Here is a 14677-nt window from a genome sequence, read left to right as displayed (position 1 = left end):
CCATCTCTTGGCTTTTTAAGTATTTTAATATAAATGAAGACTAATTTGAGTAGATCTACACAGGCAGTGAAGACAACTGGGGACAGAGCAGTGGCAAGCTATGAAAGGCAGCATGCTCTTTAACACAGAAATCTGATGTCCTCCAAGGTCAGACATCATGAACACTATGTGCCTGTTATACCCCAGGCTGATATTTGTGTGACTTCCCAGCTGTTTCCCCAGGCTTAAAGTGTTTGAACATATCAAGGCCAAAATGGCCTGTTAACATGGCCCATGACAAGCTTATCCAAGTCACATGCAGAACAGGTCAGGGGTCTAGTTTCCAACAAGATGCTGATAACCATAGTCCAGCCACTATTTCCAAGTATGAAGCATAGCATCTGTCTAAGCAGAACTGTGGAAGACCACAGAACCCCAAAGGACCCGAAGCAGCTGGAGACCTCAAAGTGAGCAGAGTGTAGTACTCAAAGTGAGTTTTGATTGGGCCTTCAAGTCTCACCAAGGCACATAGAAAACTGTCTAGAAAGTTGAGTTCTTTGTCCCATCTCTCTCAAAATATAGGAAGTGAGATTCAAAGTTTCCTGAACATAGGCATGTCTTGATCTCATTTATACAAGTTGAGCTTGACAGCTGGAACATAGCTTTTTGGGGAGGCAGGATCCTAAGGCCTGAAATACTGATGTGTAGGCATGGGTAACCTGTATGGTAAATCAGTTGTCTCTCTAAGATGTAGACCTAGTTAAAAAGACTAAATGAGTAAATGTCCTGGGCAGCCTGACCCATTTCAAGATGGAGGGTGCTAGCAATCTGCATCCCATAATTCTCTTGGCTCCTGAACATACAAGCGCTCTGGAGCTACTTATGAACCAAGCAAGCTACTGGTGACTATTCTCCAAGGGAGGGCCAGTGGTTTAGCCATGTGTTTGACTGTTCCTGGGAGGATATGACCAAATATGTACCAATCCAGACATTGTGCCAAATGACTACAGATCAAAGAGAGTATTCTACCCAAGATTAGTGGGATTCTCATACAGAGAGTTGAGGCACTGAGGCCTGCCAGGAAACAGTGTTTATTTGTATGGGCATGGGCTTAGCAGATTTTCATCCAAAGGTTGATGATCCCTGAGTGTGATTGGGCATATATATCTTATATATCCTTTGTGAGTTCCCTTTTAGATTTTAGCCCTTTTATCTCTCTGATTTGGTAACATACATGACTGGGTATTCTGTGCCATAGGGTCATAGCAGAGCCACACATGCACATACACATGCACACACAGATGCTGATTATGTCCTGTTACCTTCTCTTTGTTCAAAGAAAGCCTTTCCCATACCATAGTGTAGAACTGGGATGTTTAACTTACAAAATGAACATTGTACCGATAAAGCAGTTTTGAATACAACATGCAACAACACTTTTGCTAATTGGATCAATATTCCCAGTGCATTCATAGCGTCAGAGCTTCTACCCTGCCCTGCTTATGGATGTTTTTTTATTGATATTGGTCTGAGCACTAGAGCTTAAAGGACTTCAAGTTAAGGCCTGAGTTAAAAACAAGAAAACAAAACAACAACCAAAAAAAAAAAAAAACCCAACCCACTCAAAAGATACTGGTATAAATCAAGAATATTTTTATTGGGAGTCGCGGGATGGGCAGGAGGCGGGCAGAAAGTTGGAGTAAGCAGGAAGTGAAGTTGTGGCTGCCTTGGGTGGAAACAGACTAGCGAAGTTCTGCTTTGAGAGGCCCAAGTGCTCCGAGACATGGACGAGGCCAGTGGGAGTGCCGGAAATGACCGAGTTAGGAACCTACAGAGTGAGGTGGAAGGAGTCAAGAATATTATGACCCAGAATGTGGAGCGGATCTTGGCCAGAGGGGAGAACCTGGACCACCTCCGAAACAAGACAGAGGACTTGGAAGCCACGTCTGAACACTTCAAGACAACATCCCAGAAGGTGGCCCGGAAGTTTCTGGTGGAAGAATGTGAAGATGATTGTCATCATCTGTGTGATTGTTCTTATCATCGTCATCCTCATTATACTCTTCGCCACTGGCACCATCCCCACTTAAGAGTCCCTTTCGTCCCACCCTACTCTTCAGGGGTGACCCGCCCTAATGTGTGCCAAGAGGAGCCCTCTCCTGTCCTCCTCCACAGGAGTGCTGCTCCGTCCCCGTGAGGGCCTTCTGCTGCATCATATACCCCAGAAGCACCTTGATTCCCTGGGAGGAGACAGCTGGACTGTGGCTACATCTCATGGTCCTGAGAGTAGGTTAGAGAGACCCAGAGGACCCTGTTTGTGGCTGGAAAACTGCTGGTGAATGGTGGGCAATAAAGACCTCTTGGTATACCTAAAAAAAAAAAGAATATTTTTATTTTCTTTCTGTTTTTTAGTATTACTGAGGTATGCATGTATACTTGAGTTCAACCTCATATCATCTTCAGAAAAAGTCGACTCTGTTTTCTGTGACAGTCACTGAGTTTGGAGATTATCAAGAAGGCCAGGCTAGCTGATTGTTGATGTCGGTATTTACAATGGCCAGCACCCAATCTGGCTTGTGGTATGGCTGCCATCTTCCCAACTACCTCTGCCAATCTGCCACACTGTCTCCACAATGCTTGGCTCAACCTAGACCCTCCCGCCATCCACAACGTACCTGGTAGAAGTGAGACTCTAATGTTTAAAGATCATCCAATGGCTTTGTATATTTGGTAATACTCAAATAACAAGATTCCCACACAATTAGAAGTGTTAACCAATGAACTAACCTAGATATAAGTTGTTACCCAGGACACTCCTACATCGATCCCTAGCTCCTCCTCTTCCTTCTCCTCACTCTGCCTACCTCTCATACAGCCTAATCTCTGAGTTTTATACGAAAGTAGTGGGATGTATCCAGCTACAGCTGGTCACTGAGCCCTGGGGGTCATCCTGTCTCTTTCTTCCTGTGGCTGAGATTACAGGTCTATGGCTCCACTCATGGCTTTTTAATGAGTGCTGGGGATTCAAACTCAGCTCCTCACACTGTACAGCAGGAATTTTACTATTTCTCCAGCATTTCATCTGCCTGCCTGTCTCAATAAATGCAGAACTTTCAAAGCTGTGTAGCCTTTGTACTGTCCCATCTTCCTCTGTCAAAGACAAAGCTGAGCATCTTATAGCTGACTCGGTAAGAATCTCTATGGCTAATTTGCTTATTTTAGGTTATGCCATCTTCTAAGTGTGTCTCAGGACTGGGTTAAATAGCTCACAGGAATTGGGGTGGTCGAGGGTCTGAGCCCTGGCATAAAAGTGACCTTGGTAGATTTTATGCAGAGCCCAAGAAAGCAAGGACCCCCATGTTCTAGGGTTGCAGTGACAGTGGGGGGTGTGGATACCTCAAATAGGCATCACTCTTTAAAGCCCCTGTGATGTTCCCTGAGCCCAGGCTTCCTGCCCTTTCAAGGGGATGCCTTGATCTTACCTCAGAAAGAGGATCTCTTGTTCTAATTGCTCAGTGGGTGGAGGTCTAGGGACAATACAAGGATATCAAAGAGAGGTCAGGCGTGAAAGGAAACGACCCAGTGGGAAAATCAGGTAGGGAGGGATGGAGAGCAACTGTTACCTTTTTAAAATAATGTGGACTAAGGCAGTGTCTTTCTTAAACACTGTATGTCAGAGTGGCTCAGGGGTGTGTCTACAGTCTCTAATCTCATTCCATTGGGTTATGAATGAAAATCCCAGCTCTGAAAGACAAAGTGTGCTCTAACACAAAGACTAATGATCCAGGAACCGTCTCAGGACCTCAGTACTGTGACTCCATGCTATCTTCAGTGGCTACCAGTCTGCAGCACAGTCTGAACTAGCTGCCATGTATTTAAAATCCTATGTATACACAGTACTCCTTCCTTACCTTTGGTAAGACCACATCCACTAGTCAGTTTGGATGCATATGTGTGATTTTTACAGATAGAAGCCAAGGCCTCGCACAAGCCAAGCAAGTGCTGCATTACTTACTGAGTTGTGGTCCATTTCCTTACATTAAATATTCATAACAAAACCAAATAAAGAGTGGCATACAGGCCACCAGTGAGAGAGCGTGGGATTCATCCTGTCCAAACCAAAACATATTACATACATGTACATGTGTGAACACGGGTTCATGTGCACACATGCAGACATGCACACTACACTCTTCCTAAGAAGGATTTCAAAACGGAAAACAACTACCATTGTGTCCCCAGCTTCCCGTGGATAGTACCCCAGCCCCATAGCCAGGGAAAGCCCTGTGGATTCATCTGCTTTGTTTTGAGGGTTTATGATTGGCTGACCCTTCTCCTCTGTGGCACTTCCCTCCCACAAAAGCTTCTTTTCTTTTCTTCCTGTAACTGAAGTCATTTTCTGGTCTGATTGCAGCAGCCGCTGCCACTCCCCGAGTCCCTTCGCTAGAAGTGGAGGCCACTTCCCAAGTTGCAGCTCTGAGGGCGCAACTGGCACTGGGCTCGGGAGGTGGTGGTAGCTACAACAGTCTGAAGGAACCCCAGAGACACTGCAACACCACTGGGGCCACTATTTTGGTTAGAAATACGTAAGAAAACCTTTCCCCAAACCGGGAACAATAAACAAATTATCCGCATCCACCAATAACTAATTGCGGCTGTTTCTCAATAAACACGTGGTTCTCTTCCTCTTAACAAGGCCCTGAACTGATCTAACTCCCAAGCTCCCTGCCCCCAACACATCTTAGCTATCAACACCCCAGTTTCTCTCAACAGCACTCTATTATGATGCCACAGGCCCCTATTTTTTGCATCCTCTTAGCTTAGAAGTCCATGCCTGTTTTTGGTTACAGGACAGATGCTTTTGTTTGTTTGCTTCTTTTTGTTTTAATTAGGATTAAAATTAAATCAATCCAACTATTTATGTTGTGGGCTTTTATCGATGAAGGAAGGTGGCAGCGACCGACCGCTGCGCATGCGTACTCAGTCCCTCGTGATTCCAGCAGCATGTGACTGGCTTCCTTTAAAATGACACTGCATTTTAAGATCCTATCAAAAGAGAATAATGACTGTTGGCCCAAAGCTTTTGAAATGAGGTTTTAGAGGAATACTTCCTATAAGCATCTGAACTCCTCTAATTTGACGTATTTGTGTACCATCTCCGTTCGCTCCAGTGTGCAAAGAATCCTGGGTAACCAAAGCCGCCATGTGAAATTGTCTTAATGTGCTAGGAAGAAGAGTGGCACACCTCGGCCTGCGAGTCCCAGGCTCGGAATAAATTGACATGCGGGCATTTAATAGTAAAATTGTTGATATAATTTTACTTTAAAATTCTCCATCATGCCATAAAATTATTTTATGTTTCTTCTTCTATAGCTCACGAATTCTCCACTGTATAGTAGTGCCTTCTGACAGAAGGGCAAATTGTCCTTATTATCAGGCTTCTTAGAAATTAGAGCACTCATTTGTTTATAAATTGATCCTTGAATGTCTAAAAACAATATCCGTTTGCTTACCCAAGGAGTATTTCTCCCCAGGTGAAAATATATTTTATGTGATCGTGGTAATGAAATTGCTTAATATACCTTTTGAATCAAGCATTCATGTAGACAATTTAAATGTGCACATTTGCAATCCAAGTCTCTGGGTCCCTGCATTGGTGTGTGGAAGCTTATTTAAGTTTATTTTTAATTCCTTTTGAGGCTGGCAGGCTTTTTCCCCCCTTCGGTACACATAAAAACATGGGTGTACACATGAACATGTTAACAGAAAGTATAAACTGGGCTTTCCCAAGTTATAGAGGCCATTTAATGAATGAGCTGCAAAACAGAAGTTAGTATCTGTCTTTGGAGTTCTCAGCCTCTCTAGAAAGCTGATAAAGGGTTCTGGTGGTGGTGGTGGCGGCGGCTGCGGTGGTGGCGGCGGTGGTGGTGGTGGTGGTGGTGGTGGTGGTGTGTGTGTGTGTGTAGGCTCAGGAGTCGGAGGAGCTAAGGGGCTCTTCTTTACCGTGCGCAGTGAAATCCCATAATCCTGCATGCTCCAATTTAATTGGGTCTCATCATATAAGGAGATGCAGCCAGATTGATCTAGTTAATTACAGTGATGGCAGTGATAATCTCCCATGACACAGACAGGGGACTCCAAGTGTCAAATAAAGCATTTGTATTGTTTTAAAAATACAATGAACCGTTAGTTATGAACTGACTTTTTATTTATAAAAAATACTTTAAATGAATTCCTGTGTAACTGGAAAAACAGTTCCTAGGCATCATATATAGAAACTTACATATATAACTTTTCATCCTCTTGACTAAGATCAAGTGAAATTTAACATATAAAACTGATGAAAGAATTTTATTTGACCAGTGTAGATTTATTTTTAGATCAGACAAAGCCTCATGTATCCCAAATTGGCTTCAAAGACAGTGTGTAGCCAACAATAACCTGACTTTTGTACCTTTTCCACCTAGAGCTGGGATCACGAGCGTGTTCCACCTTGCCTGTTCTGTTGGATTTGTTCAGTATCAACCTTTAGGGCACAGAGATAGCTCCGTGGAACTAAAAATCCTGAGCAGCACTGTTTACTGGGCAATACTCAAACTTGGTTTGCCGGTTGCCTTGAGTACCTACCTACAACCCAAATATTTACCTGAACAAATATCTCCAGTTGGTCACAGTTCTGTTCTCCTTGATATCAGCCAGACAGGGTGGCTCACTCTAGCCTAAACACCCAGGGCTTTGTGAGCACACACTCCAGATCCAAAAGTTGTTACCCTCCTTTTCCTTTATACATTTGGGGGGGGGGGCCGCCCGGAGGTCTGACCTTTAGCATGTAACTCAAACATTCCTCTCTTGCTTTTAATGCCACTTTACAACATATCTTGCAGTAATATACTTGGATCTGCAAACTATTAACTGTCCTTATACAGAACATCTTCCCATCCAGACTGTAAATTTCTTTGGTAAAAGGAAACAGAGGAAAATTGCAGCCCACTTAAACAGCCCAGCCTGGAACTAATGCACTTAATTGCTGATTCTTACCCACTGAATTAGGCAAGTGAAGATTGTTCTGTGCAGCCCTACAGAACAGGAGGTCCATGTGGGGTCATCTCCAGCTGGGCACAGTTCTGTTAGAAGCACTGTTGGGCATGGTGACATATAGGGTGAAGACCCACCCAGCCCCTAAGTCATTGCTATCCTCACCAGCCCTGAGCCTACTGATTGGAGGAAGTGCTTCCCATCCTTGCCTGAGGGGTGCAGCAGAGTCCAGGGACAGCTCCTTGGTGACCGGTGGTATTCACATGAACTGTTTAAAACTGTTAACCCAGACACAATTCCTGTGAATCTTCTGTTTTGGCCCTCAGCTTGCCAAGGTGTACTACCACATAAAGGGCAATGACAGAGGACTCCTTCAGTGGAAGACTGTGCAAATTGGTAACCCCAAAGCTGGGACTGCCACATCCTGGATAAACAATCAGAGATGTCAGAAAAATGGGGACGATGATTTGTAAGTTGGAGGGCTTAGTAATCACCTCTGTATTTCATAGCCCTAGAGTGTACATGGGGTGAACATAGAAGGAAGTTGATTCTGTACCTGTTTATTCAGGAGGACAATAATAGTGGAAGTCCTAGCACCAAGGTCCCATTAAGTTGTGGGTATCAAAATGTGAGTATTGCTAATAAATTTAGAGCATTTCTTTAGAACACTGGGTATTTTCTTCCCACTGCATACTGCAATCTGCTGCTTCCACTGAAATGTAGGGTACCATGAATCCTAACACTGGAAGTGGGCTTTCCTCTTTCCGTGGCCTGTACATAGTTAAAAAGCTGGGAAACCCTTAGGGTTCCGCAAGGTGTGCAGTGTAATTCATCGAGTGTTAAAGGACTCCGGAGTATTCCGGAACAAGAGCGCTCGGTCTGTTCTTCACAGAAATTGAGATCTGCTTGTAAAACCCGGGCGTGCATGTGCAGATTTAATGCACGCAATAGGATTAGCCAGTTCCTGACTAATTAGTCATGTGGTAAACAAAGAAGAAATTGAATTCAAAACAGGCAATAACCCGATGTCTGAAGTGATTTGTACGATTTCCTGAAAGGATTCCCAGTTGGAGTGAAACATAAAGAGGTGGCAGAGCCAGCAGCGCTGGATATTTACTGTTTCTTATTTGTTTTCTCGTTGTTCCCTATGTAATAATGAATACATTACTCATTACTTCCAATTACCGCATATTGTTATGTAAATTCCACAGCAATTATCTATACCTTTTTAGCAGGAAATTTTGATTCCCAGTCATGCAATTTAGGTTTTTTTTTTTGGCGGGGGTGGGGGGAGGCAGGGAGTCCAATGAACAAATACAAATTTTTAGAAAGCACGGAGTGTGTAGCATTGAACAAAATGAATGCCCCGTGTGACGAGTTGTGGCATCCAGCACGGGGTCACCTAAATCTTTGCTACTCAGAGTGTGGCTCATAAATGACTAGGTCAGCCCCAATCCAGCCCTGTGGGATAGAGGTCCTACTAATGCACAGGCATGCTCAGTGGTAGGAGTAGGCTGTCTCGATCATGTTCGGGGAGTAATAAATGTTATCTCCTCGAACGGTTCTGTTGGACTCTGCAGAATGGTGAAGGTGGGTGTTTGATCTCTGTGTAGGCAGATTCCTCTGCTCGTGACACAGGATTTAACTGTATGACGTTTTTCCACGTTATATGTGAATGATTGCGGTCATAGTTAAAGGTTAACTGAATACCTAAGCCATTTTCCCAGCACTTGGATTTTTTCAAAACTCAAGCCATGTTTGGGAAAACACAGTTTTCCACTTTGTATCAAAGCCCATATGAATTCAATTTAGGGGGAAATTTAAGCCACATGTTTCTGATTCATTTACACTTAACCCTTGAGAAGGTTGTGTTCCTGACAGTAATTGCCTGTCCAAAAAAACTCTCATTCTTTTAGCAAATCCTTCTGTAAAGACAGAGATGTTGGGGAGACTTTGGGGAGCGCAGTTGGGTCACGACTCCTTGTCTGCTTGCAACCTGTGCAGGCTCTGTGTGCACTGCCCTGCTTCTTTCTCAAACACGGCTTTGGTGAGAGAGATTGGCAATGATCAGATAATGCTTCTGTGTTGAAAATCAAAACACCACACCTTTCATCCCAGCACTCAGGAGACAGAGGCAGGCAGATCTCTTTAAGTTCAAACCCAACCTGTGCTACATAGTGACTTTTAGGCTAGCCAAGGCTACATAGTAAGATCCTGTCTCAAAACAAACAAAAAGTGAATGAAAGATATAAGATCAAATTTGAGTGTGTCTCCCTTAGTGACTCTCTACCTTATTTTTTGAACCTAAAGTTTAAACTGATTTGGTTATCCTCGCTAATCACAGGATCTGCTTGCCACCACCTCGCCAACTCTGGGATTGCAGTTACACATCATTATCCTTTACACTAGTTCTAAGGATCTTAACTTTAGTCCTTAGGCTTCTCCAGTGAGCACCTTTCCCACCCAGCCATCTCCCTAACCCAGAATTAAATTAATCTTTTTGTAATTTTTGGTAAGGCTTGGATTCTTGATTGTCAAATCTTACATTCAATGAAACACTTTTTAAGTTGATGTATTATGAATATGAAAATATATATATCACCAATAGTGTTTAGAGTGGGAGAAAACAGTGGTCAAGTCCTGATTTCTATTCAAGACTTTTCTCATCAGTTAGTGTCTTAAAGATTCTTAGGCTAGAGAAAGCTCTCAATAGCCTCTGGCAAATGAAAGTGCATTTGAATTCTGAGTCCAGAGTGCCATTCCAGGGAGCAGCAAGGACAAACTCCCTTAAGAGAAGCACCAAGCAAAGCTCTAGGTATGACTTAAATATTTAAACCCATGTGAGCATGAGAAGGTGGGTACAGCATCCCCTCACTGGCTTTCCCATCATTCTCTAGGTCATGATGCACAGTACTTGCCATGGTTGTCTAAGAAGACAGCTTTTCTCGTTTATCTGTTCTATAAACCTGTATCTAACCTTCCAGGATCTGCTAGGTGTGGAGTGGAGAAGAAGCTATCCTATGCATGTGTGCGGCAACTATGTATCACCTCCAATGTGCTATTCATGTTACAGTGTGACTATCTGTGACTATCTGTGCCTCTGCATTTTCAAGCTCACCCCCATTCTAACATGTTACTCTCAGGCAGTCAGCTCTCCGTGACTGTTTTCCCAAGGACTATACTTGTCCGTTTTACAGAACTCTGACCCCACTGCCAAGGTCAGTTTAAATTCCTGAACGAATAAGCCCGTGACTTAAATCAACTGACCCACCTCATTGGTAAAGTTGGTTGTATTTTGTGTGTGTGTGTGTGTGTCTCAATATAGCCTAGATTGACTTGAAACTGTATAATAAAATGATCTGCAATGTCTGATTCTCCTGCATCCTTCTCCCGAATGCTGGGATCATAGGTATATACCACCCCATCCCCAGGTATATGCAGTGCTGAGGACTGACCTATAGGCATGCCCTCCACCAACTTAACTACATTCTCTGCCCAGTAAGTAGCTGAATGAATAAAACTCACGACAAGCTTTGAAAATCAAACTGTATCTCAAGACACCAAATACTTTGTGGATGAGACTGAGGATTTTATAAATTAATCTAATCTTCACTTGCATGATTCTCAGCCAACGTCTAGGCTCTTCTTTGCCAAGTGACTCCCCAGCTATGCTATAGGTCAGGGAAGGCTGTGTGAGAGACTTAGATCACCATAGCTATTGAGACTGGAGAAAGATTTTAAGCAAAAGTGTGCAGAGACCTCAGGCAGTTACCACAGCCTAGTGCTGCATGGGATCAACCTGTTCCACCCTTCAGTCCATTCTTTACGTTGCTAAAACCCTCTAATTTTTATGTATCTGTTTTCACAGCTAACAGTTCCGCAGCTCGCTTCTGTAACCTAACCTGCTGTGGTTTAATGCATCTCACTGTCAAATGCATCTTTTCTCTTTATCTGAATTCCCTAGCCAACAGTTTTCTCCATTAGGTCCCCAGTGCAGAGGAGCCACAGCTAGACACCTCCAAGATAGCTTCTCTCTTCACCCTGTGGATCAGGAGTCCTCACACTTGTGGTTGAACCTTCACCTCAAGTTTTATCACCAGAATGTCAGCTTCCTTTGTAAAGCCTGCCTTCCTCCTTCCCCTAAACCCTTCTCCTTCATTTTTTTTTCTCCTCAGTAACCCCCATTCTCTGGTTCCACTTGTCACCACCACAGGAAACTAAAACATTTTTTCTGCTACGACCGTGGTGGTTCTCTGCAGCTGCAAGCCTCTGGATCGCCTGGCTCTTTTTTTGTGTTCCCTGCGGTGCATAGCACACAGAATGGAATTTTCTGGAGACTTTGCTTCTTGTTCGGTTGCCTCATTCCAGTCCAAATTGGTTGAGAAATGTAGTCATTAAGCCTAATTGATCAATGATTCCTATTCAAAGGGAAAATGTGTGTGCACATAGAAGAAAATTTGTAGAAGAAAGAAAGCCACATCAAAAATTTAACTTGAAGATCCCAGGCAAGGAAAGAGGAAATTTCTGTACCTTACACTTAAGTTTTTGGTAGATGTAGTGTCTCACACCTGCAATCCCAGTATTTGGGAGTCTGGGGCAGGTGGATCACCACAAATTCCAGATTAGCCGGGACAACAAAGTGAATTCTGGGTCAGTCTAAGCTACAGAATGAGATCCCAGCTCAAAACAAATAGAGTAAAATAAAGTCCAGAAGACAGAACTGATCCTGGTGGCTGTGAGTGTTCCACTACGGTGCAGTCCAACACAGGAAGTAGATACATTGGTAGTAAAGTAGATAAGGTAGCAACAATCATCACTGCGGCAGGCTTTTATATTGCATAATTAATGCCCTCAAAGTATTCAGATATTCTTAGATAAAAGAAAATAAGGACTTGAGTAGTGAACGGACCAACTCAAACTGTTTCTAAAGTTTGTTACCAGACACTGTGTTTTGTGAGCACAGATCCGCAAAGCATCAGGACACAGCTGTTGATTATAGAAACTCTCTTCGGTAACTACCTCAGGCCAGCGGGCCCTGTGTAGGGAGAGCCTGTCAGAGCAGATCAGAGTGAAGCACGTCCCCCTCACAATGATTTACCAGCAGTGTGTCTGTCCTGGAGGCTCCTCACAGCATCTCAGGAAGAGTGCGGCTAACTGGAACCACACAGCGATGTGTGGACTTGAATATATTTAACATCAAAGCCAAGCTTTGGCAACATGTTTTGGCATTCTCGTGAGCACGTGCTTGGTGCATTAGAGGAAAAAGATAAATCAGACAGTCACTTCAAAATTAGTGTTTACTGTGGCATGTTTTGTGTTAATATAATTTTCAGGGGATGAAACATCATTTTAAGTCAAAGTATGAAGAAAGGAAATGACTCAAGCTTCACATCAAATACAGAACTATCGCTGAATAACTTTGAAGCTTAGCGTTGATTTTTATCATATATTAAATTATTAACAGTTATGTTAGAGGAGACATCTTTTCATAAAATATTTAACTATTTATCTTGTAACTCTCTCTTCACCTATTGACCCCCAAAATTGCAAACAAAGATAGCTCATATGTTATAACTCCATCAGACACACAACCATTTCATTAAGGAAAGAGAGAGAGAAAAAAAAAGCCACTCAAGCCATTGTGATGACCTGACCTTTGTTTAGACACATCTGTGCTTCCTGGTAATCCTCTGCACCCCCAGGAATTGTCAGGGTCAAAGGGCAGTCCTTTCTGGTAACAGGGGTACATGATTGGTGATGCAGTACCAGAAGTCCATCATTGCAGTGGAGGACATGATTAAGTAGCTATAAAAATAATTAAATTAGAAATTAATATCTTATAAAACTTTCCTTCCACGACCAGAGTAGAGACATGGTCAAATGTAAATGGGGTGGGGGGGGGAGAGTTCTATATGAAGGAGGCAAAGCAAGCTTAGGATATATAAAGGAAGAATTGTTCTGAAGGGAGCTGCTATCTGACACCCTACATGATTCCAAGCTTTCCTCCACCCCTCATTTAGGGTATTGAATATTATCGTTTTTGACATTTTTGCTGCTGAGCCAAGGAAGCATTTCTTGTCGTGAAAAATTTTTTAATGTTCTATGTTTCTCTTGTATATATTCAATGTGGATGCACCTGCATGTGTGTGGAGGCTAGACATTGATGTTTTATGTGGCTGGGTCTCTCACTGGCCAGGAATTCACCAAATGTCTAGACTGGCTATCCATGAAGCTCCAAGCACTGTTTTGGTTTCCCAGACACCAGGCTTATAAATATGTGCCCCCATGCCCAGCTCTCAAAAATATAAATCACATATATATGTTTTTGTCTTTGTGAATGTGAGTGTGGTTACCCACGGAGACCATGCAGTGGGAATTACAATCAGTTGTCAGTCACTTGATGTGGGTTCTAGGAACCGGACTCAGGTCATCTGGAAGAGCAGTACATGTGTCGAAATGCTGAGCCATCTTTCCAGCCTCACCCCCTGCTTCTTTTAACATGGCTTCTGGGGATCAAACTCAGGTTCTCATGTTTACAGACCGGAAGCCATTGTTCTTCATGTTAATTTGTGATGAGGGGTGTTCCTAGGCCCACTTGTGCCTGGTATAGCACACGTCCAGCTCTGTAATTCACCATGCACACATGAGTTCCTTTAGCAGACCCAACCCATGACACTTGATGTTCACTATGACCTGAGGTGTTGACTTTGGGCATAAAGATACATTTGTGAAGTCAGACTTTGAGGTGGTTCATTCTAGATGAATCATCTTTGTGGGCAGCATGACTGACTGCTCGCTGTGAATAGCCAGAACTCTGTTGATGAGATCCAGACAGAACACAGACCCAGACTCCTAAGCAGTAGAGTCAAAAGGAGCCTGGGTGTGAGCCCTTGGAGGTCCATGTGGCAGGCCAGCCATGATATTGTTTTTCAATGATCACTCCCTTCATCAGCACAGTAGCTTTGTTTTTACAGATTATTATTCCAGCAGAGCATGTTTTCAAAAGGAAAGAGAGAATGCTGATATAGAAATCATTAACCACCTGTCTCTTATCAATAATGGAGGTGAAGGAGCATAGCTTTCAAAGAACTTGAAGGTTGACTTTCTTTTCTTGAGACATGATCTCATGTATCCCAGGCTAGCGTCAAAACTAAGAATAATCTTGAATGTTGAAGGGCTGGAATTGCTTAAACCACCAGATCTAATCTATGCAATGCTGAAGGTTAAACCCAAAGCTTTGAGCACACTAGACAAGCACGCTACCATGGAGCTATATCCCAGGCTGTGAGTTGGCTCTTGATCAAGTAACACCCTCTCTCAAAACAAGGGCTGGAGAGATGGCTCAGTGGTTAAGAGCACTGACTGCTCTTTCAGAGGTCCTGAGTTCAATTCCCATCAACCACATAGTGACTCACAGCCATCTGTAGTAGGATCTGATGCCCTCTTCTGGTGTGTCTGAAGACAGCTACAGTGTACTCACATATATAAAGCAAAACACACACACACACACACACACACACACACACACATTAAAAAAATTTAAAGGTGACTCTTTGTTTTCCAGAAAAAGAAATAATTAAGGAAGTCCTATGGGATTTTGAGCATTTTGGAGTGCCTTCTGGAAGTTTCTGACAGGACTTCTTCTTAAAGGGCACAAGGCTGT

General features: G+C 43.2%; 1 protein-coding gene and 1 pseudogene across 8 annotated transcripts in view; both read left to right on the top strand.

Moving 5' to 3' along the window:
• Pard3 (par-3 family cell polarity regulator) overlaps nt 1-14677 on the top strand; it is a 556386-nt gene that overhangs the window by 487326 nt on the left and 54383 nt on the right. The window lies entirely within an intron of this gene.
• LOC114621509 lies at nt 1655-2357 on the top strand (annotated as a pseudogene).

This window comes from Grammomys surdaster, unplaced genomic scaffold, assembly GCF_004785775.1.
Source record: "Grammomys surdaster isolate TR1022 unplaced genomic scaffold, NIH_TR_1.0 181, whole genome shotgun sequence".
Classification (NCBI taxonomy): Eukaryota; Metazoa; Chordata; class Mammalia; order Rodentia; family Muridae; genus Grammomys; species Grammomys surdaster.
Note: the sequence above shows the minus strand (reverse complement) of the source record. Positions and strands in the feature narration are given on the sequence as shown.